We start from the raw sequence: 24384 nt of genomic DNA, 5'->3' as shown, positions 1-24384 counted from the left end.
ATGAGCAAAACAAACTTTAAAGCATTTTTTAAAAATGTTTTAAATCATGGAGTACTTATTCATTTATATTAGTCATCATTTATAAAACTAATACCTAATTTTAATTTTTCATAATTAATAAACAGATGCAATATTTTTCTTAAGACAGCATTTTAAGGTCTTAAAATATGAAGAAATAATATGTCAGACATGTCATTTTTATAGTATCTAAATTTTCAGTTAATCCTTCTTGGGAAAAAAAATCTAATGGAACTATAGAGATGAGGAGCAATTTCTGCACAGAAAAATAATGTTCGTTCCATGCATTCTGAGATGCTGTGATTCAATATGATGCAATGTTTGTGTTGGTTTTCCCTTTGTGCTCCTGTCTTTTCTTCTCTATTCATTCTTGTAATTACATGCTTCAGTGATTTATGATAGTAGTATCAAATCATAGATTTTGAAGCAATGAAACTACTGCATTAGAAAGTTCTACTCATCTCCAACATCCTCCGGCAATGGGTAAGTGACATTGTTGAAAAAAAGAGAAAGCTTTTCAATAGCTCTCTCAAAGCAAATGACTAAGAAACTGACACATTCTATATCCTGGAAAAAAATAGACCCTAGCATTAAAATGACGTTTTGCAGCATATTGACAAATTTGAAACCAGACATTCCGTTTCCTGTGAGATTCATTTGCTAAAATGCTTTCACTCTGTTGAAGCAAACCAAATAGGAGACTCCACAAAGAAAGATGTTGAACTTCTGGACATCTGTGGGATGCAAACAAATTTCATCATCCATTTCCTTACCATGTAAGCTTCAATCTCATTTAAGATTTTTATTGATGGTATTAGTCAACTTAGAAATAGGCCAGTTTAGAGAATCAAACATATAAAATAAGAAACACCATTCAGGTGAGATTTTGGTCTTATATTGAAGAGACAATCTGGTGTGAAAAGTGAAAAATACATAGGTCTCAATCACCACCATGTATTAGAATCAAGTGGAGAAATTTTTAAGAAAATGTATATTCCCAAACTATACTCCTATGATTCCATTTCAGTTGGTTGAACCTGTGACACAGTTATGCCTATCTTCTAAAACGTGTTCCAGTGTTTTGAAATTATAGCCAGAATTGAGAACCAGTCCAATAGTGTACCCAAAAGAAATGGGTACAGAGACCTGAGTCACAAGAACTGAGTTCAGTAGCCATGTCAGACTTTTACTAGTTAGGACTTTGAGAAAAGTTGTACAATTAATATGTTTTAAATAAATTTTTAATAAAAGACTTTTAATATTTCTAACAACAGTAATGATGCTGTTGCTCTACTGTAACATTAAACAAACTACTTTAACTCTGCAAAGATACTTATGAGTCCCTAAAATTTGCTATTGTTAACGGCCCACCTATGTATTTGCAACTTCAAATGTAAATGCTATGTACATCTTTAACAGAGTGAACTGCTACTAACATTATTTAAGAAAGCACCATAAAGACCTATGTCACAATATCTAAATGTCAACTCAGAAGGGGTAAATGTTGAGGAAATCCTTATCAGATGGCTGTCATTAGTTTTTTACTCTTAATACTACATATAACTGAATATTTGTGAGGAAAAATAAATTTCTGAAGCTGATCACCACACTGATCATGGACAATGAAATTTTAACTTTTGTTCAAAATAAACACAATAGAAGAATGCAATGAAATACTGCTTCTCAAATGTGTTACAGATACTTTATTAGCTGTCATAATTATATCCCACCAGGAATCTGGAACTCTGGTAAATAAGGGATTATAGAAAACATAAGAGAAGTACCTTCAGCATCACCCATTATCCAAAACCAAAATCAGCCAGGGATATCAGAGAGAAAAAGTGTGTTAAAACTTAATTTTGGCCAATAATACCAACATATGGCCATCATTGATGCGATTAGTCAATCAATTACTATCAGTGGAATCCAGAAATCAACACTATTAGTTGAACTGTTGGTTCATAATATCTTTACAACTGGAATTTTCCACAGCATTAATGCCCTATTTTAAAATACAAGTATCACCTACTATGAACTCACAAATGTTAATTTTTTGTAAGATGCTCCTATCAAATGAAAATGAATACTCAAAAAGCCTTCAGAAAAACTCTGTAATTCCGTATATCAAGAGTGAGTTTTTAAAAGGAAAATGAACTTTTTAAGTTTTACAGGTTACTGCTTCAATTTCATAGGGATTCAGTTCTACATGTATGTTGAGGCATACACTAACTCTAAAATATAAATGATCTTCAAGCTACCTAGGGCTGCGCAATTTGTATCCATTGCTTTTTCAACAACGGAAAAAGCAATCATTTGCAAAGTGATTTTGTCACCTACTAGATAAAAATGTTCCATAAATTTAGATTGACCAGGGTGATTATGCAACAGGAAAAGCCAAACCATTACTGGAAGTTTATGTTACTTCCAATTTTGTACTGATGCACTTCAATGAAAATAAGCCACTTTTTATTATTCGAAAACTTAAGTTATTGGAGCTATTTAAAAGCAGAATTCTGAAAGGCACTGAAAAACCAATCTTTTTTTACTACAGAAAGGAATAAAGAACTATCCACAAGTAGGTTATAAACAGAATAAAATGGGGAAAAAATGCTATTAAAGAAAAAGAAATTTCTAAAGCTATGGAACGTTGGTTTGTGCTTTCATGGACTATACTTATTTCTGGTATTTTTTTCCCTTAAGGCAGTACCTTCTAACTTTAATTACATATTTGAATCACCTGGGAATTCATTTTAAGTAACAATTTTCAAGACTTACCTTCAGAGATCCAGACTTAATTGGTCTAGAGTAGGCATTGGCATACTTAAGTGCCCCAGAAGATTGTACCATGAGGTTAAAATTAGAGACCATTTGACTCATAGTACTGTGTATCATTTACAGTATTTTCTACAAATCTTAAAGAGCAATATTAACCCAATAACCCAAGTGACCTGCAATACAGATATTAAATAGACCAACAAATGCTGTAAGGTGTTTTGGTATAAGAGCTCCTTGATCTATTTAAGACTCAACAAATCCTACAATTATCCACATGACAAGATAGGTTACTGACTTAATGCCACAGCATCTGTGGTCTCCGTGAGGTCTCATCTACTCAAGACTTTCAGGCGATATATATGTAACAGGGAAGGAAGAAATTTAATTGTAAGAAGATACCACCTAACTTATACATGACACATCAGGGCTTTTCCTCTAGAAAAAAAAAAGTCTGAAGAATTCAAATCATATCCATCTTATTTAACAGGAAATGACTAAAGAATATTCAAATTTTTAAATTAAAGTGTTGTGAAAATGTCACAGATTTGTACTATATTACTGGCCTAAGACTAAGTCTCATTAGATAACAAGAAAGCTCTACATATTATCTTGGGAGTGTCATTGTTCACTATCAGTGGGATGTTTTGAATTCTATTTTTTCCTTTTGCTTCTTCACTTTATCTTAATTGTAGGCACATGCTACCTACAAAATGATGGAGGAGGAAGGGATGAGGAGAAGGAGGATGAGAAAGATAAGGGGAAAGACCACAGTTGTTCCAGAATAGTTTCACAGCAGCCACAAAGCTGAAGGATTTCTTTCTGTTTTTGGTTTTGTTTTTGTTTGTTTATGGCTAAGAACAAAATAAGGACATCACAGGGAAGTTAGTTTCCTACATAGTAAGAGTGGTTAGCATGAAATTCTCAAGTACTTTGCAAATGGAAATAAGGAAGTTTCTTTAGTGGTGTTTGAGATGTATAAATCACCCCTATCAATCATTGCCCAAATTATTCTTTTCACTCACGTTAAGAGTTACACAAACTTATTGCTTCTACTCTCCTTTTCAAACCCCCTTCTCCCAGCTAGAATCCTGTTCTTATGCCAGAAACAAAAGCATCTAGAGCTAGTTGTATAATTAACACTACCCATCCACTCCCCTTTTCCACCCACCCACGTTTATAAATGCAGGATCAATCACAATGTCAACACAGCATTTACCCTGGGTTATTCCTTGAGAGCTTCTGCTTAACATAGACTAATATATCCTCTCTAAGGGTCCACAACTTGCTTAAAATTTGGAAATGTAAGATTTCTTCCCATTACTAATCTATGAAGCCACAAAATCTATTTTCAGGCCTTTAAATATGTTATTGCTATTATATGGAAGGACGATTAAAATATAATTTGATCCAAATGTAGGATTAAATTTTAACTTATTTAACCTAAGATTTGTTAAAACTAGGACTATACAGTAACTTTAAATAATCTAGGCTAGTCAAATGTTCATGCAAAATATCTCTGTATTATTCTTAAATATTGGCTAAAAAATTAAACACATATGTTTCAGAATATTGAAAATATTCCAGTTTTCAAACCCACCAAAACAAACAATGCCCAGGATGATACTTTCTGGGTTTAGTTTTCCAGAATTATATATTTATAATTTTACAATGAGCAGATCTTCTGAAGATGGTGGTTGTGACACAGTAGAAACTCGATGGATTGAATATGGAGAAAAAGAAATTTACATTCAGATGATGTTAAGATGGGAACTATGAATGTGAATAAACTAACATTTGGTTTTAAAACTGGTAAATGAAGGGAAAAAGACAAGCAGTCTTTATGCCTTGCTATCTCAACGGCACTATTGAGCAAAAGAATGGAAAGTTTCACAGAAATATTATAGTTAAGAAATGAAGGGCTGATCAAATATAATCATTTTGCTATACTAATTAACAAATTTAAACATTGAATATCACATTGATATCCCATGTACACAGATTTGATCATTACACAATATATGCTTATATCAAAATATCACATGTATACCATATGTAAAAATATTATGCATCCATAAAAATCGAAAATTAAAAAAATATTGGTCTTGGATTGATTTTTCTTGAACAGGCTGACTGCTACATGAATTTTTGTTACCTATTTTTTCCTACTTGTTTAAACGTTTCATTTAAAAAATTTATTAAAAATATTAAGCAAATTGTTCTGGGTGGAATAATATAGTCATTCATACAATAAGCACAACTGTATTATTTGTTATTGCTTTAGTATTCTAGTATTCTATAATTTAAAATAATTTCCCTACTATAAAAATTATCACTAATGTCACCATTGTATATGTCGCCACTGAGCCTTCTCCTAAATAATTTGTCCAAAGTTACAAAGTTTGGAGTCAGTTTTCCTTTCTATTTTACTCAACATTGTAAGTTTTATAGGTAGTTTCCTGAGATCATACTTGCATTTTTTTTACTGATTTGCTTACACATAAAATAGTTGTGTACATGTCATACACTAGATACTATGCTAGTTGCTAGGGATTCAATGGTAAGAATCAAATCTCCAATTCAGGGAGAGACAGTCAATGGAGAAAGCAAAAATCCCAAAGTAATGTAATAATAATTGTGACAAAGTTTTAGCACAGGGTAATAATGGCAGCACTTAGCCACAGAGTGTGAAGCTAGAGGAAAGCTTTTTATAATGTGTGACCCCTCATCTGAATCACAAATGATTGAGTGTGTTGGGTACCAATAAGACATTCCAAAGACAATAGCTTGCATGAGCTTTTGGCCAGGGGAGAAAATTGCCTTGTCTTTCTAGACACACCCAACGAAGCAGTTTGACTGGAGCACAGTGAGTAAGAAGGAAGCAGAGACAAATAGGTGAGAGAAAAGTCACAGAGCAGATCATGAAAGCTAAGTATATCCCCCAATATAAGGAAACAGAAAACAGAAAAAGAAACAGGTTAGACTGAAGGATAATCAATTTGTCACACCATATGTCAAGTCCAGGTTTCTTAAGGACATCCATGTGAGAAGCTAGATGGGTTTCAAAGGTGAGAAAAGCAGAAGAAAGATCTAATCTAAAGATACATTAAAATAGTTGGTGATATATAAATGGAAATTGAGGTTTTGGAGTTAATAACACAGAGTGATTTAAGATAAAATTTGGACACCCAGGAACAGAGGAGTGTGATTAATAAGGGGAAACAGAGCAGGAAGAGGAATGAGCTAAAGGAATATTTTGCTAGCTTATAGATGAGAATTTAGCTGATCCTGCTATGAGCATTGTATTCTGTGTCTACAATGGAACTTTGCAATATGCACGTTCTTATAAACCTCTGCAGATAGAGATCAAAGGAGATTGTAATGTTGGTCCAAAGTGACGGGAGATAAATCATTGCTTCTTCAGACTAGCTCTTATCTTCTCATGCATAAGACATTACTGCTTGATTCTGGGTGATATGGCCTGATTTGATTCATCTGAATCTGGAGAAACTGGCATTTGATTAACACATAATATTAATACAATGAATACACTGTATTGTGTTATGCTAACTTTAGATGTACACTGAATAACTGGTTTTTAACTGTATTATTTCTCTGTGAATTTTAAGAAGAGTTATTGTGAACGATGTTTTACGAAAGATGTTTGGATATATTCAGGTCTCCATGCTTGTCAAATTTCATTTTATATTTGATTATTCATGACTCATGTCACAATGATTCCTAAATTTAGAATTAATCACATTGAAAAATAAGATATTTTTACTATGTACAAGGCAATGTTTACAAAATGGAGAAGTATTATGTGCTCAGCCATTTTCTTTCCTCCCTCTTCTGAATCCTTACGGAAGGGGGTTCTTTTAGCATAACACACGCTGAGAAAAATAGTAATTAGCAAGAGAAAATTTGCTTCACTCTGAATGATCTGAACTATGCAAGCCAACTTCTAAGGAAGATTGCAAATATGAATGGACTGTAAGAATTGATCGTTGCCTTAACAGAACAGTATAAACCGGCTAAGCTCTTCTAGAATTTTTAAGAACAAAAGGTGAAAATGCAGATATAAACTCACAGTCATTCCAGTACATTACAGAGATTCCAAAATTGAGGAAAAGGATCGTGGAAATACTGGGTCACCCCTCCCTGACCCCATACTGCCTAATAAATGCTTTCCTCAGTATGACTAAAGAAAGCTCCTATGATGAGACAAAAATGAAAGTTCTACCTCTTATGAAGATAAATCAACAGTTACTAATAAGCAATTACCAAAAGTGTACATTTTGATGTAAATTTCCAGTTCTATCTATCAGTTGTTATGGACTTTAAACTTAAATTTTACCTTTGAAATTATGATATCATTGATCAATCAAAACTACCTGAGCTAAAATGTATAGAATAAGGCATGTAATACAATCATCTGATGTTTGCTCTACATCTATTACACTCCTGTAAATACATAGCTCAATTTCCTCCCCAGGGGCTCAGAGAATCCAAGAGCACTTTTTGATCTTAGATCAGAAGTAATAGAAAGTTCTTCCTTTGTTGAGCAAAACCCTTCCTTTGCATCAAGGGTCCTCAATTCCCAGGCCACGAACCAGTAACTGTCCTTGGCCTGTTTGGAACCAAGCCACAGAGCAGAAGGTAAGTGGTGAGCAGGTGCAGCTACATCTGTATTTCCAGGCAATTCCCATTACTGGCATTACCAGCTGAGTTCCGCCTCCTGTCAGATAAATGGCAGCATTCGATTCTTATAGGAGCTCGAACACTATTATGAACTGTGCATGTGAGGGATCTAGGCTGCATATACCTTATGAGAATCTAATGCCAGTGATTGGGTCACTGTCTCTCTCACCCCTAGATGGGACCACCTAGTTGCAGGAAAACAAGCTCAGGGCTCCCACTGATTCTACATTATGGTGAGTTGTATAATTATTTTATTATATGTTACGATGTAACAATAATAGAAAAAAGTGCCCAATAAATGTAATGCACTTGAATCATCCTGAAACTACCCTCTGCCAACCCTCAGCCATGGAAAATCTGTCTTTCATGAAACCAGTCCCTGCCTCCAAAAGTTTGGGGACTGCTGCTCTACACAGTTTTACTTAATAGTATTTGTTTGTTTTTGATAGATTTGAAACTTGATACATCACCAATATATTATGGAGATCATTTTTACATGGCAGCTATTTAAAGAACTGAAGACATCTATCACATCCCCTGCTCAAGACAACGATTTTCTAACCAATACAACTGTGTTACTTCATAGATTAACTAATTGTGTGACAGGTATCATATCATCATCAATAATTTTGGCCCAGAAGTTTTTAGTTTCGTTTTAGTATTTCTTATGTAGCATCACTTTCTATAGTAAATAATTTGTCTTAAAATAGATTTACGTAGGAAAAAAACTCACAAATTTTAGCTCCCATATAAGGATCAAGGTAAAGAAGCCATTGCATAGAAAGCCTAGGGGAAATCGGCCTTGGTGGCTCACGCCTGGAATCTCAGCACTTTGGGAGGCCAAGGCGGCAGATCACCTGAAAACAGGAGTTCAAGACTAGCCTAACCAACATGGAGAAACCCCGTCTCTACTAAAAATACAATAAAAATATCCGGGTGTGGTGGTGTGCACCTGTAATCCCAGCTACTTGGGAGGCTGAGGCAGGAGAAGTGCTTGAACCCAGAAGGTGGAGGTTGTGGTGAGCCGAGATTGTGCCATTCACTGCACTCCAGCCTGGGCAACAAGAGTGAAACTCCATCTCAAAAAAAGAACAAAGCCTAGAGGAAATCAAAAGATCTTGTAGAAAGTAGAATTAAATTTAAGTCATTCTTGGATACTGAAATTTAAAACTATACATAAATGTTTAAAATTATTCTCAAAGGGGAAGTTACATGATTAAAAAGTTAAAAGCAAACCTATATTAACATCTCAAATTATTTTTAAAACACTAAGAAAAAGTGAGAGGGAATTTCAAATTTGCCAAATTGAAATCAAGAGGGACAATTTAGCTTAATTTTTAACTTTAATAACTAATGTATACAGAGTGTTTGAAAGCATAAATGTATTTATTATTTCTATTTAAACCAGGTTGTGTTTTTTTATTCAAAGCATCAGAGATATTAAAGTAAACATAATTTGGAAAAGGAGAAGTTAAAAAAGACATTCAGTGAAAGTTTGTTTAAAAAAAGAACAGCTAAATAAAAAAATAAGCTTAAAGCATAAAGAGATGGCTTTTTTGAAAATAGTTGGAAAACAAATGTAAATGGTTTAATTTATTCTTTAAAGAAATATTTTTGGAGGTTAAAAGCAATTATCTAAATATTGCTTTGAAGGAACACAATTAAAATAAGTAATACGTAACATTTTCATTTATCTGTTTGCTTTTATATTTTACATTAAACATTCAAAAAAGAGATGCATTGAATATATTAATGTCAGTAAAAATTGTGCAATACACAAATAATACTAAGCTGCATCAAGATATTACTTTATAATTTTATCAGCCAGATGACATACTCAAATGGGCCTATTTGAAAAAAAAAATGAAAATACTTATTTAAAAAGCAGTGAGCAGGAATAAGAGAACCAAACAACAAAACTGGACTAGCCAATGAAGGAAATTACCACCACTCTTAGTCTTAAAAAACAATTGGTATTACAGAAACCTCTGAGACCAGAAAGAATTTTGGACATTGCCTTCACATAAGCCAGGCAGGAAGGTAGCAGGAAGAACAAATAATTGCCTTCACTCTCCTCCTACCTTGGAGCCTTTCTAAGTGTCTTCCGTTGGCTGAAACCAAAGATCAGAGGCAAGATTGTAGAGAAGAATCTCTGAACAGCTCGGAACACAGTGAGGGTAGAAAATATGAAGGGATAGATGCAGGGAGTAAGCAGCAGAGAGATGGAACTTTCCTTTCTTTATGTCATTCAACATCCCATCTAGCACTTGGTGTGTGTGTGCATGCACTTGTGCATATATGTATATAGAACTTCCTTTCCTAATTTATGGAAGACATAAGGAGCCATCAAATAATGTATTGTGGCAGTGTGATTTCTGTTCCCAACTCAGGAAACACATGAAGTGCTATCAGACAATGTATCGTGGCAGTGTAATCTCAATTCAGCCATGTTCCTGCCTGGAACAGAAACTGTAATGTTAGCTATTACCAGTAGATTTCTACTATTTAACACAATTAAATAACATAAGACACAGTTGCAACAGTTTCCACATCTGTAGATGATCATGATGGATAAACTGAATTCACAGTATCTTTTTTCCACCACAGATTCCATATTTTCCCTATCTTCTTCCAGCATGTCAGCTAGGTGTTTTTTCATCATTGTTTAAACTAGTGGTTGAATCAAATCTTTACTCCCACAGAATCACCTAATACTTGTCCATTCTTTATCATAGTGCTATAGATTCCAATTGACTATTACTATTGAAAGTGGAAGTAGTAAGAAACAATCCAGTAAAATCTGTTCCCCATTGAGTAACAGCAACCCAATTTCTTCAAGCAAGTTGTAATCAATCACTTTCCAGTATAGTTCCTTATATTTTCCTGTTGGCTCTTTGGTAGGAAGAATCCAAAAGCAAGCTCAATTTCTAATTTAATGAAAATCTTGTTCTGTTCACTAGAAGAAGTGTACTTTCCTCAACACCATGGCATCTAAATGTATATGGCTTTTGGCCAAAGAGAAAGGAAGTAAAAATTCTGCTAATGAGTTGTTTTATATAATAATGGAGGTTCACTCACACCTCCTCCCCTTGATTTTCAGAACCTCATATTTTGCTCTTTAGAAAAATAACAGTGTATATTGATTAAATATAATATTTCAAAAATGGGTCATATTTGTAAGGAAAACAAATAACCTCATAGGATGTATTTCCTCTGTAGTGCAAATAGATAAGGCAAGCCCATAAATGGTCATGCTGGTAGAAGCAATGCAGGCAGAGAAGGAAGATTTACCTTGAAATATGCTTTTATTCTTATAAGGACAATTTTCTCCCTCTCATCAATCTGCCATTAGGTGACTTGTTGGTACCTTCCTGGAGAGTGATGATGGGACACCCGGTTGACATTTTCAATTGACAGGTTTAACACTCAGCAGTAGTAGCCAAGTTTATATAGAAATGGCATAACAAGGAAGCCAGCAGGAGTGCTCAGGAGCAGAAGATAAATACCCTGCCCTCTGATCTGTTGTTGGCCAAAGTCAACTAGAATCTAGAGAATACAGGAGCTTAAATCATGCAGTCAACAATGGTCAACCTTCCAGGAAAACTAGCACCCCTTTCACTGTATTATTTTGGTAAATGTAATGTCTTCTGCAATGTCTCATGAAACATATAGTCAGATAGGTTTTCTCACCTTGTCTACAACAGAAATCCTATAACATTCACTACTTTAAGGCTTTCACTTCTTTCTTTGCTTTCTTCAGCAATTCTTGCATCTGTGCTCCACACAGCATAGGGCATCTCTTTCTCCAAGTGAAATATAGTGGGATTAGGAGAATACAAAAATCAAAGCACATAAAAAAATCATAATGTTTTTTATTATACTTTAAGTTCTAGCATACATGTGCAGAACGTTCAGGTTTGTTATATAGGTATACATGTGCCATGGTGGCTTGCCGCACCAATCAACCCATCATCTACATTAGGTATTTCTCCTAATGCTATCCCTCCCATTGACCTTGACCCCCTTGATCCTCCGATGTGTGATGTTCCCCTCTCTGTACCCACATGTTCTCACTGTTCAACTCCCACTTATGAGTGAGAATATGTGGCATTTGGTTTTCTGTTCCTGTGTTAGTTTGCTGAAAATGATGGTTTCCAGCTTCATCCATGTCCCTGCAAAGGACACGAAGTCATCCTTTTTTATGGCTGCATAGTATTCCATGGTAGATAAATGTCACATTCCTCCATCCAGCCTATTCTTGATGGGCATTTTGATAGGTTCCAAATATTTGCTATTGTGACTAGTGCTGCAGTAAACATATGTGTGCATGTGTCTTTATAGTAGAATGATTTATAATCCTTTGGATATATATCCAGTAGTGGGATTGCTAGGTCAAAGAATATTTCTGGTTCTAGAAACTTGAGGAATCATCACACTGTCTTCCACAATGGTTGAACTAATTTACACTCCCACCAACAGTATAAAACAGTTCTTATTTCTCCACATCTTGGCATCTGTTGTTTCCTGGCTTTTTCATGATTGCCATTCTAATTGGCATGAAATGGTATCTCATTGTGGTTTTGATTTGCATTTTTCTAACTACCAGTGATAATGAGCTATTTTTCATGTTTCTTGGCCACATAAATGTCTTCTTTTGAAAAGTGTCTCTTCATATCCTTCTCCCACTTTTTGATGAGTTTTTCTTATAAATTTGTTTAAGTTCCTTATAGATTTGGATATTAGCCCTTTGTCAGATGGATAGATTATAAATATTTTCTCCCATTCTGTAGGCTGCCTGCTCACTCTGATAGTTTCTGTTGCTGGGCAAAAGCTCTTTAATCAGATCCCATTTGTTAATTTTGGCTTTTGTTGCAATTGCTTTTGGTGTTTTAGTCATGAAGTCTTTGTCCATGTCTATGTCCTGAATGGTATCGCCTAAATTTTTTTTTCTAGGGATTTTATGGTTTTAGGTCTTATGTTTAAGCCTTTAATCCATCTTGAGTTAATTTTTGCATAAGATGCAAGGAGGGGTCAAGTTTCAGTTTTCTGCATATGGCTAGCCAGTTTTCCCAACACCGTTTATTAAATAAAGAATCCTTTCCTCATTACTTATTGAAAATGTGTGGTGGTTTTTCTGATGTCATTGTTCTGGTTTATATATCTGTTTTGGTACCAGTATCATGTTGTTTTGGTTACTGTAGCCTTGTAGTATAGTTTGAAGTCAGGTAGCATAATACCTCCAACCTTTTCCTTAGAATTATCTTGGATATACAGGCTCTTTTTTGGTTCCACATGAAATTTAAAGTAGTTTTTTTCATATCTGTGAAGCAAGTCAGTAATAGCTTGATGGGCATGGCATTAAATCTATAAATTATTTTGGGCAGCATGGCCATTTTCACAAAATTGATTCTTCCTATTCATGAGCATGGAATGCTTTCCCTTTTGTGTCCTCTCTTATTTCCTTGAGCAGTGGTTTGTAGTTCTCCTTGAAGAGGTCCTTCACATCCCTTATAAATTGTATTCCCAGATATTTTATTCTCTTTGTAGTAATTGTGAATGGCAGTTCACTCATGATTTGGCTCTCTGTTTGTCTGTTATTGGTATATAGGAATACTTACAATTTTTGCCCATTGGTTTTGTATCCTGAGACTTTGTTGAAGTCACTTATCAGCTTGAGGAGCTTTTGGGTTGAGACAATGGAATTTTCTAAATATACAATTATGTCATCTGCAAACAGAGACAATTTGACTTTCTCTCTTCCTATTTGAATACCCTTTATTTCTTTCTCTCATCTGATTGCCCTGACCAGAACTTCCAATACTATATTGAATAGGAGCGGTGAGAGAGGGCATCCTTGTCTTGTGCCAGTTTTCAAAGGGAATGCTTCCAGCTTTTGCCCATTTAGTATGATATTGGCTGTGGGTTTGTCATAAATAGCTCTTATTATTTTAAGATACATTCCATTGATACCTAGTTTATTGAGTGTTTTTAGCATGAAGGGGTGTTGAATTTTTCTGCATCTATTGAGATAATCATTTCGTTTTTGTCATTGGTTCTGTTTATGTGATGGATTACATTCATTGATTTGCGTATGTTGAACCAGCCTTGCATTACAGGGATGAAGCCAACTTCATTGTGGTAGATGAGCTTTTTAATGTGCTGCTGGATTCAGTTTGCCAGTATTTTATTGAGGATTTTTACATCGCTGTTCATCATGGATATTGATCTGAAGTTTTCTTTTTTGTTGTCATTGTTTCTCTGCCATGATTTTTTTATCAGGATGATGTGGTCTCATAAAATGAGTTAGGGAGGAGTCCCTCTTTTTCTATTGTTTGGAGTAGTTTCAAAAGCAATGGTAACTGTTCCTCTTTATACCTTGAGGAGAATTTGGCTATGAATCTGTCTGGTCCTGGGCTTTTTTTGGTTGGTAGGCGATTAATTACTGCCTCAATTTGAGGCCTTGTTGTTATTGGTCTATTCAGGGATTTGACTTCTTTCTGGTTTAGGCTTGGGAGGGTATATATGCCCAGGAATTTATCCATTTCTTCTAGGTTTTCTAGTTTAATTGCATAGAGTTGTTTATAGTATCCTCTGATGGTACTTTATATTTCTTTGGGATCGGTGGTGATATATCCCCTTTATCATTTTTTATTGTGTCTATTTGATTCTTCTGTCTTTTCTTTTTTATTCATCTGTCTAGCAGTCTATTTTGTTAATCTTTTTAAAAAACCAGCTCCTAGGTTCATTGATTTTTTAAGGGTTTTTCATGTCTCAATCTCCTTCAGTTCTGATCTTAGTTATTTCTTGTCTTCTGCTATCTTTTGAATTTGTTTGCTCTCTAGTTCTTTAATTGTGATTTTAGGGTGTCAATTTTAGATCTTTTCCCCTTTCTGCTGTGAGCATTCAGTGATATAAATTTCCCTCTAACCACTGCTTTAGCTGTGTCCCAGAGATTCTGGTATGTTGTGTCTTTGTTCTCATTGGTTTCAAAGAACTTATTTATTTCTGCCTTGATCTCATTATTTACCCACTACTCATTAAGGACTAGGTTGTTCAGTTTCCATGTAGTTGTGCAGCTTTGAGTGAGTTTCTTAATCCTGAGTTTTAATTTGCTTGCACTGTGGTCTATGAGAATGTTATAATTTCTGTTCTTTTGCATTTGCTGAGGAGTGTTTTACTTCCAATTATGTGGTCAATTTTAGGATAACTGCTATGTGGTGCTAAGAAGAAAGTATATTATGTTGATTTGAGGTGGAGAATTCTGTAGATGTCTATTAGGTCCACTTTGTCCAGAGCTGAGTTCAAGACCCAAATATCCTTTGTTAATTTTCTGTCCCATTGATCTCTCTAATATTGACTGTGGGGTGTTACAATCTCCCACTATTACTGTGTGGGAGTCTAAGTCTCTTTATAAGTCTCTAAGAACTTGCTTTATGAACCTGGGTGCTCCTGTATTGGATGCATATACATATAGGATAGTTAGCTCTTCTTGTTGTATTGATCTCTTTACCATTATGTAATGTCTTTCTTCATCTTTTTTGATCTTTGTTGGTTTAAAGTCGATTTTATAAAAGACTAGGATTACAACGCCTGCTTTTTATTTTTTTGTTTTTCATTGCTTAATAAATATTCCTCCATCCCTTTATTTTGAGCCTATGTGTCTTGCATGTGACATGGGCCTCCTGAATACAGCACATTGATGTGTATCCTGACTCTATCCAATTTGCCAGCCTGTGCCTTTTCATTGGGGCATTTAGCCCCTTTACATTTAAATTAATATTGTTATGTGTGACTCTGATCCTGTCATTATGATGCTAGCTGGTTATTTTGCCCATTAATTGATGCAGTTTCTTCATAGTGTCAACTGTCTTTACATTTTGGTATGTCTTTGCAGTGGCTGATACCAGATTTTCCATTCCATATTTAATGCTTTATTCAGGAGCTCTTGTATGTCAGGCCTGATGATGAAAAAAATCCCTCAGTGTTTGCTTGTCTGCAAAGAATTTTATCTCTCCTTCACTTATGAAGCTTAGTTTGGCTGGATATAAAATCCTGGGTTGAAAATTCCTTTCTTAAGGATGTTGAATATTGGCCTCCACTCTCTTCTGGGCTTGTAGGATTTCTGCAGAGAGATCTGCTATTAGTCTGATAGGCTTCACTTTGTGAGTAACTCAAACTTTCTCTCTTACTGTCCTTAACATTTTTTCCTTCATTTCAACTGTGGTGAAGTCTCATTAGAACTCACTCACTGTCACAAGAAGGGTGATATTGCCAGTGGAAAATCTGCCCCCATGATCCAATCACTTCCCACCAGGCCCTCCTCCAATTTGACATAAGATTTAGGCAGGGACACAAAACCAAACCATATCCTAGTCTGTGTCCTATATAATCAGAAACAGCAGTGCAGGGTCCTGATATACCATTTCCCAACCCTAAATCTTTCTACCAAGAAGCATCAATTTTCAAATCTTTGAGAAGTTTCTTCTATTATCTTTATATATCTAAAGAAGTTTTTGTCTTACTATATATTGATATTTTTCATTTATTTATATTTTCCATATTATCTGGTGATTTTTCTCAAATGCCTGGTGATCAATGGATGTTCTTGTGTATTAATGTAGAAGTACTGCAAAATACATTAGAAGTTTGTTGTGTGGAGGTATGGATGATAAATCCATGGGCCTTACTAGCAAGGCTCCTGATCAAACGATTGGCCCTTTTCTTGGGAGTTACCAAATACCAGTATCTGTAAGTGCTGTCTTTCAGATCAGTTTCCCAGAAAGCTGTTTCTGCAATCTCTATCCCTACTCCCCAGTCAGCATAGATAGGGCTAATTGTCAGCATTTTGGGTAGAGAAAGCTCAGAGTGGGTGAAGGGAGCATTGGTATTGCGTGAGATGGAAAGAATTACTCTGATTTCATTACGATCAGACATTCCATGAGTCTGGTGATGACAGATTCAGTCTTCTTCTCATTCTACCTTTCCAGAATGTAAATGTTCACATTCTGCCAGAGTAAGGGAAGTGAGGGTGGTTCCCTAGTTATGTGGAGGAACAGCATGTACGAGCTCAACTGCTCTTGTACAGACTATCATCTACCCTTCCTATTTCAGCCATACTCAAATCCCTCCTTTGTGATTCTACTTCTGAATACTGAGTTTCTACTGTGTGAATCTGCTTGTAACACTTGCTTTTGTGTTTACTCTTTACTCACCTTCTTTCTTCTTCAATCTGTCACGTAGCTGTTGCCAGTCTGCTAAGTCAGCGACTACTCTCACTTCTACATTCTACCTTAAACTTTTTGATGTCATATTTCATTCATCGTCACCTCCTCTGTTCTTTTTATCTGTCTGGTTTTTATGTCATGTTTATACTTTCATTCAAATTTTAGAGAGGCTACTGGAGGTAGCAGAGATGAATGCTTTGTTTAATCAAAAGTCTAGACATTTAAATAAATTAACAAACATCTACTGGGTTAGGAACATGAACAAGGCAGAGGTATGGCATACCTGCTGCATGGAATTTGATAGAAATTATGCCAATAAGCTTATAAATGATCATTTTTAAAAACAGAATCACGAAATTACAAATTAGGGTTCTGACATAGAACTATGCAATTTTTTTTCTTTTTCAGCACTCAAGAGCAGTGAGGTCTAGAAAGTAATATTTTCATGGAGTAGAAGGAGCAGTTTTGGAAAGAAATAATCCGGATTTGGATTTCTGACTCATTTGCAGCTATGTTGTAAAAAGCAAATTATTTGACTTCTTACAGGTCTAATTTCCTCCTCTGTAAAATTATATAAATAAAATCTATTTTATAAAACAATACTGCAGATTAGAAAAACCCTTAGTATAGTGTCTGGCACATAACTTTTCAATAAATATGTTGATATGGTTTGGCTGTGTGTCCCCACCTAAATCTCATCTGGAATTTTAATTTCCACATGTTGAGGGAGGGAGGTGATTGGATTATGGGGGTGGTTTTCCCAATGTCGTTCTCATGATAGTGAATAAGTTTTCATATCTGATGGTTTTATAAGTTTCTGAAAGTTTCTCCTTCATTCTTCTCTCTCCTGCCACCTTGTGAAGAAGGTGCCTGCCTCCCCTTTGGCCATGATTGTTAAGTTTCTGGATGCCTCCCCTACTATGTGAAACTGTGAGTCCATTTAACCTCTTTCCTTTATAAATTACCCAGTCTCAGGGAAGTTCTTTAGAGCAGTGTGAAAATAAACTGAGTTCGTGCAAAAGTACCTGCTGTTTTCCCATTGAAAGTAATGGCAAAAACAGCTTTGTACCAACCTAAAATAATACATATGCTAAAAGGAAATTAATAGTATTTTGGACTGCCCTGGATTAGGAAGAGTGTTCTAATCAAATGAGGTGAAAATCTAAAGGAAGAAAGGAATTGTAGAGGTGGAAAAGCAGAACAATTTAAGTCACGTACTGTGGGGTTCTATGGCTAGAGAAAGGGATGAACTCATATAGGGCTTCAGGAGTAGAAGAAAACAAGCAATGGGCTAAGCTGTAAATGAGCTTGAGAACCAGAAGTGGTTTGAAGATGGGAAGGAGACTGGTAAGTACAAGGAGCAATAGTGAGGAATTAGTCTCTTAAAGTCTAAAACTTTTCAGGTGTTTCAGTTCTGAGAGATATCAAGACTCAGGGTATGATGCTTAGAGAAGGCTCCAAAAATGTAATGATAGTTACTTTGAAGTACAGCAGGAAAGTAATTATGGGACTGGTATGCTAGATAGCTAGCATCCATAAAGACACTAAACTCTCCCATCATGGTGACTGGAGTTTGGGATCCAATTGACCTAAAGCATTTATTAACAATATATACATAAATATGGCTCCAGTAAACCTTCTTTATCTTTTACCATTATTGACTGCATGAAACTATATTGTGCTTAGAGTGTTTTCTACTTCTCTTAAGGGTATCTAATTTTAGTGTCCACAGAAAAATAACCCAAGCAACTTCTCAATCAATTCAAATTATCTGCACCAGTCCCAGAGATTCTCTTTCAATAGGTTTGGAATAGGGCAGAGGAATCTGTATTTTTAATATGATTCACAACAATCCCGTGGCTCTGACAAGCGGCTACATGTGCCAGACATTGAGGAACATTTTCATTAGGCATGACCATGTGAAGAACTAGCTATTCACTCTCATCTTTGTAATAAAGGAAAACTCAATCAGTGCACCTCGGGGTACTGCTGGAGATGATAATCTCTGAGCCACAACTAATATATGTCTGAAATGAATATAGGGCTTCTGGACATAACAGATAGAGCAATATTCATGAATGTGGAATTCATCATATGTTGAGTAACTGGATCTGCAACTGTAAGAACTAAATATAAGTAGCATGTTTGTTCAAAATGCTGCATTTTTAATTGTACAGTAAATTTTACATAAATCTGGAGAAAAATGTGGTGGTTTGAAGAGTATCAAAAACAAATATCTCTTAGGAAAGGAAAGTGACTATATCACTTTTTTTTTTTTTACAATAGTCCATTTATGCTTTATAATTATCCTCTAATTTCTTTTATTTATTTGTATTTTTTATTTTTATTTTTGAGACTGGGTCTTACTCTGTTGCCCAGGCTGGAGTGCAGTGGCCTGATCTCAGCTTACTGCAACCTCTGCCTCCCAGGTTCAAGTGTTTCTCCTGCCTCAGCCTCCCTAATAGCTGTGACTACAGGTGCCCACCACTGCACCCAGCTAATTTTTTGTACTTTTAGTAGAGACGGGGTTTCACCACAGTAGAGAGACTGGTCTTGAACTACTGACAGGTGATCGACTCAACTTGGCCTCCCAAAGTGCTGGGATTACAGGCTTGAGCAACCACACCCACCCTTCTTTTCTTTTAGATGAGTAGAAACTGAATGATTTGCATTCAGGTAGTCTATAATAGAACCTTAGATCCAACTTCTGGCCTATCTGATTCTAAATTTAAAGATCATGCCTTTGTAACAGCGTGTTCCATATAAAGACACACTTTCTGAACTATTTAGCTCCGGGAGAAAATTTTTTTATATTGTTTTGTGTTATGGCCCAGAATTATGACTACTATAGCTTTAATTCTGTATTTTAACATTTGCGTACATTTTGCAAAACTTAGACATAAAAGTTGTCTAGATTATAGAAAGTCATTGAACCAGGTTTTCCATGTGTTTGTTTTGTGTTTTTTAAAAGAAAAAAAGACTTAATACAAGTCCCATGGCTTGATTTAAAAACTGCCTCCAATAACTTGAATTGCTTTAATGTGAATATGACATGTTATTTGTACATTTTTCACACTCACATTCAATCCATTTAGTCAGTATTAACGAGACTTTAATCTTCAGAATATACAATATGCTAATAAATTGGCTTTGCTACACAAACAGAAAGCTATATGCTTTTTCAAAAGTTCAGCAGTGAATTATTGGGTCCAGTGTAAGTCTATACTTGCAATCAAAGATTTATGTTCAGGTAAATTGCTGGCTATTTATTATGAAAAGAAAAATAGCTAGGGGTTTTTCAGAAGATTAAGTAATGGTAATTATCTAACTACTTGGGTTTTCAGTAAAAAGTTTCTGATGGGTTTCCAGATAAAGTGCAACAGCTTAAAGTTCAGAAACAAAATAATCAGTTCTTTAGAATGTTCTGTAAGGAAAGAAAAGTGATTAGTATTATTTTTCATTTTGAAAGGATAAAGAGAGTTGTAGGGAACTCAACTGCATGTTTTGTGAGTTTCATTTCGTGGAGAAGAGATATTTACGTGATAAAAGAAAGAAAAAGAAAAGGCAATTAATTTAGATCCAATTCTAATAGAAAGTTTTTAAATCCTATTGGTAGTTTTTCTTCCTAAATATCTACCCACATTCCGTGTATTTTCTGATTCTGCCAATATGGCATCAAATATAAAATAAACATCCAGTTGACAAGTGAAAAGTTCCGGCAAATTTATGTATACTTAGCTTTAACGTAGAAAACATGTCTAAATATTTAACTAAGGCTTTCTTTTTTTAAATCAAACTCACCTCAGGAATACAAAATTTCCAAATACTATCATATACAATTACATTTGGAAAGGATGTAAAAACAAAGAGCTACTTTTTAAGATGGGAGATAGACTATGGGATGATGAAATAATTCTGTAGGCAGGGGAGCTGATGATACAAGATAGTCTGAAACACCTGCATTGGTGAGGGAAAATAAGACAATATAAAAACAGGAGGTTTGTTTATCATAGGAACAGGGTGCATGTAATTCATTCATTTTAGTTGAAGGGAAAGAAGTGTGTATTGTAGACATGTAATTGGGTGAATTTAACAATAGGACAAAATTTCTGCATTTCTTCCATTTTTCCAGTGAAATGAGATAAAATCATTTACTAAGATAAGGGAAAGGGAATTGTCAGCTGAAGTTTTGAGATGAAAAGACACAAAATAAAAACTTTAGAGAGCAGAAAAATGAAGTAAGGAAATGTAACAGAATTACCAGGAAGTTGAGAACCTCATTGGAACAAGTAAACATGCTTACTTTTGTGTAAATAACCACTTTCCTCTGTGGCTGCACAGGCCTATGTCAAATGGAAAAATAATTTTACCAAAGCTGTAGTGTTTAAGGTAACTCAATGGAGAGAAACAAGAAAAGAATATTAAAGTTGTATTCATGAGAATAATTTTAATGATGAACTACGGAATTTAAGCCCAGAAAGAAGCCTAGTAAAATCACAAGGGCAGACTGGAAAACTTGGGAACAGTCAATGGAATTCAATGGGCTGGAGATTACAGAGTTTATCATCGCTAGAGGGGAAAAGAACCAGAAGTATAGATGGTGATGATAAGAGAGTGAGAATTTGAAACTGAGATGCTGAGAATATGTTCAAAAGTAACAGCAACTTTTAGGTTACAGGCATGTGAATGGGTAACGCGTCAAGAAACTGATGGTATAAGGTATTAAATGGATCGATTAGATGGATATTGAAATAAACAAGGATGAGGATAAGAGTGAAATAGAGTGGATCAAGTTCTATAAAGTTGCTAATGAATAAGAGAATAGATGAGGTCTGTATGACTGACGTTTGTAGATCACTACAACCAAAAGAGATACTTCATATATTACTTCATTTATCAGTTCATTCAACAAATATTTATTGCACACCCTCTATATATTAAAGTTTCTCCCTCGGTATAAAAATAAGTAAGGAAACTTTAGGTCTTATCATTTTTTTTTAATTTATTTTATTGCATTTTAGGTTTTTGGGTACATGTGAAGAACATGCAAGATTGTTGCATAGGTACACACGTGGCAGTGTGATTTGCTGCCTTCCTCCCCATCACCTGTATCTGGCATTTCTCCCCATGCTATCTCTCCCCAACTCCCTACCCCCCACTGTCCCTCCCCTATTTCCCCCCAACAGACCCCAGTGTGTAGTGCTCCCCTCCCTGTGTCCATGTGTTCTCATTGTTCAACACCCACCTATGAGTGAGAACATGCAGTGTTTGTTTTGCTGCTCTTGTACCAGTTTGCTGAGAATGGTGGTTTCCAGTTTCATCCATGTCCCTACAAAGGCCACAAACTCATCGTTTTTGATGGCTGCATAATATTCCATGGTGTATATGTGCCACATTTTCCCTGTCCAACCTTTCATTGATGGGCATTTGGGTTGGTTCCAGGTCTTTGCTATTGTACACAGGGCTGCAATGAACATTCGTGTGCACGGGTCCTTATAGTAGAACGATTTATAATCCTTTGGATATATACCCAGTAATGGGATTGCTGGGTCAAATGGAATTTCTATTTCTAGGTCCTTGAGGAATCGCCATACTGTCATTAAAAAATCTGGAGACAACAGATGCTGGAGAGGATGTGGAGAAATAGGAACACTTTTACACTGTTGGTGGAAGTGTAAATTAGTTCAACCATTGTGGAAGACAGTGTGGTGATTCCTCAAGGTTTTATCTTAAAGCAGCCAGGAAAATTTCCTAGCACACACTCTAGGTTAGGAGCTCTTGCTGTTTGTAGTATGTTGTCCATACTTCTATAACAGCCCTTATTATGTTATCACAGTAATGTAGTATTTTTTCTTCTAACCTGTAAGCTGCCTGAGTATAAGGGTCAGCCATATTGCCTGAAGCACAGACAATACTTAATAAATGCTTACTGAAAGAAATGTTTAATACTGAAGGCCAATAATTTACAACATTTATCCTAGGGGCTCTCTAGCCACTTAGAAGTAAGGCAAATAAACCACTTGCTAAAATAGAAGATAATATTTCACTGAGAAATAGAGTAAGATGAAAATCTGACCAAAAATAAAACTGACAGCTACATATTGTACGTTTCTATCAAGACTTACAATTTGTATTATAAAAATGAAATTGTGCTAGAAAGGAGATTACAACATGAAAAATTATCTTAGTTGGTTTCTATAAATTCTGTGATATGTTAAACCTGTGGAGTCACGTAGTACTTTAAATCGAGCCTATATTGAAGGATGTTAAATATTTTAATGAAGATATATAGTTCATGATCAACTTAATCTTTCCCTTCTTGAATTATTTTCATTATCTCTCCCCAAGAATCATTGGATATCATCGAAGCCATTTCCTAAAAGATATTTTCCCTTGGACAATCCTGGAAAGAGTAATCACATCAGAAGCTATGATCTGTGTATATCTCTATCTCTTATTTCATCCTATCTTTTTCTAGAGCTACACCTAACTTAAACCAAAATCATGCTGTCTTTGGAAGCTGCATAGCTCACAAAATGCAAAAGAATCTCACACAAAGGAAGAACAACTCTTATGTAAGAAGAAACAATTTACTCTCCACAGCATAAAATATTTATTCACACTACCAGTGTCTCTTTGTTCCTCTCCTATTGATAACAGAACCCAAAATGATATTGACACTTTAGTCACATACATGTTACTTTAAAAACAGTTACCATGTGGATTAACAATTCATTTAAAAAATGATACACATGTACTGAAATAGGATAATTAAGTGGAATGTAGATCATGGGAGTCAGGTTTCTCACAGCCAGAGTGGAAGTTTAAAGATAAGCAAAGGGAATAGGCTAAAATTATCTGTGTGATAATGGATTTGAGTTGGAAATATGAATAGGTACAAATGATTATCAATGGAAGTATTTATTGATATGTGGAGATATATATATATATATATATATATATATATATATATTCATACGTGTTACTATACATACATGTTTTTCCTTGCTCCTTCTGCTGAGAGTTCTTACAAAGAAGGGCACCCCAGTAGCAACAAGTGCATTTCAAGTTCAAATTTTGGTTTCTAATACTATTCTCCAATCAAAAGAGCTAGGGATTTTGGAGAAAAGCTGATTCTCTGGCAATAGCAGAAATTATAACAAAATGATACTGGAGCATCTTCCTTACTTCTTAAAAGTAAGGAGGTGGTTAGATCACACAGATACCTGCACGTATGCACACACACAAACACACACACATGACAAAGGAGCTTATGAAAAGGACATAGAAGCAAACTGGAAAAGTTTCCACCGGGCAACACTGAAATTATTTGAGGGAAAGAAAAAGTAGCATTGGATTATAATCTAAAATATATATTTAAAATATTCTTAAGTTCATATTGATACAAATAAGTAATTGGATAAATAAATATGTGGGGTGGAATAGACAACTCCCCTGTGCAGAAAAATCAGATACTCCAGCCTCAAGGAAGTGGGCCATGACTCCTGTACGTAATGACTTTCTTTCAAAGAATATAATATAAAAAGGAAGGAAAAAGTACTTTATAGTGGAGAAACCTGATGAACACCACCTTAGCTGAGTCATAAGTCTTCTTGATAGCATTTACCCTTGATATGATATGACGAGAATGACACTACTACAACCCCGT

Source organism: Sapajus apella, unplaced genomic scaffold, assembly GCF_009761245.1.
Source record: "Sapajus apella isolate SASKATOON/1434 unplaced genomic scaffold, GSC_monkey_1.0 scaffold3, whole genome shotgun sequence".
Lineage (NCBI taxonomy): Eukaryota > Metazoa > Chordata > Mammalia > Primates > Cebidae > Sapajus > Sapajus apella.
This window is presented reverse-complemented; position numbering follows the sequence as displayed.